Below are 718 nucleotides of genomic sequence, written 5' to 3'. Positions count from 1 at the left end.
TCTTCCTATATTCTCTAACCTCTCTACACCCCTCCACCCCCACTTGATGGCATGGTGATGTTACTGAGCAGAGGAAATCCGTGATCTCACTCTCATTCACACACAGAGAACACTAACATGGGCACACGTTAGCTTAAACAGTCCTAAACAGAACAACTAGGGACTGGACGACAACTATTCACACAGGCACCAAGAGATTCGCACACTTAATTCACATTAGAGACAAACATGTAGGCCTAGTTATTTACAGCTGGTCAATAAAAGTGATGCCTACTGGAATTTGCACAGATGATTTACAACAACAAACCTTCCACCCTGCCACTGTTTTCAGTGTACATGTTTATACACGTCTGTGCCATTCTCAGAGACCAGGTGTACCCAAGCTGAAAAGGCTGAGAGGAATGATGAATGGTTTTTCTTAGCGGGAGGAGGTGTGGATGTTCATCCTACCAACACCTGGATGTAACTTCGCATGTCAATCATGCTTGACATATTTGAATCACATATTTTGGGTCAACTTCACTTGCATCACTACAAAACTCCTGATTAAAACTATACAGTATATGCTTCACATGCAATAAGTCCAGAATTTGCCTGAGACCAGAAAGTGTATCAAGGCACAAACATAATATACCATCAACTACACACAGTTCCCACAAAAAATACTGAAGCCACATGTTCCCCAGCTGGCAACCAAGAACTCCATCTGAAGGTTTAC

At 42.5% G+C, this 718-nt stretch overlaps 1 protein-coding gene across 6 annotated transcripts in view; it reads right to left on the bottom strand.

Annotated features, from left to right (window-relative positions):
* Window positions 1–718, bottom strand: part of jakmip1 (janus kinase and microtubule interacting protein 1) — a 25,210-nt gene that overhangs the window by 19,920 nt on the left and 4,572 nt on the right. The window lies entirely within an intron of this gene.

Source organism: Monopterus albus, unplaced genomic scaffold (assembly GCF_001952655.1).
Source record: "Monopterus albus unplaced genomic scaffold, M_albus_1.0 scaffold2.1, whole genome shotgun sequence".
Taxonomy (NCBI): Eukaryota; Metazoa; Chordata; class Actinopteri; order Synbranchiformes; family Synbranchidae; genus Monopterus; species Monopterus albus.
The sequence above is the reverse complement of the archived record's forward strand: the minus strand, read 5'-3'. Positions and strand labels throughout refer to the sequence as shown.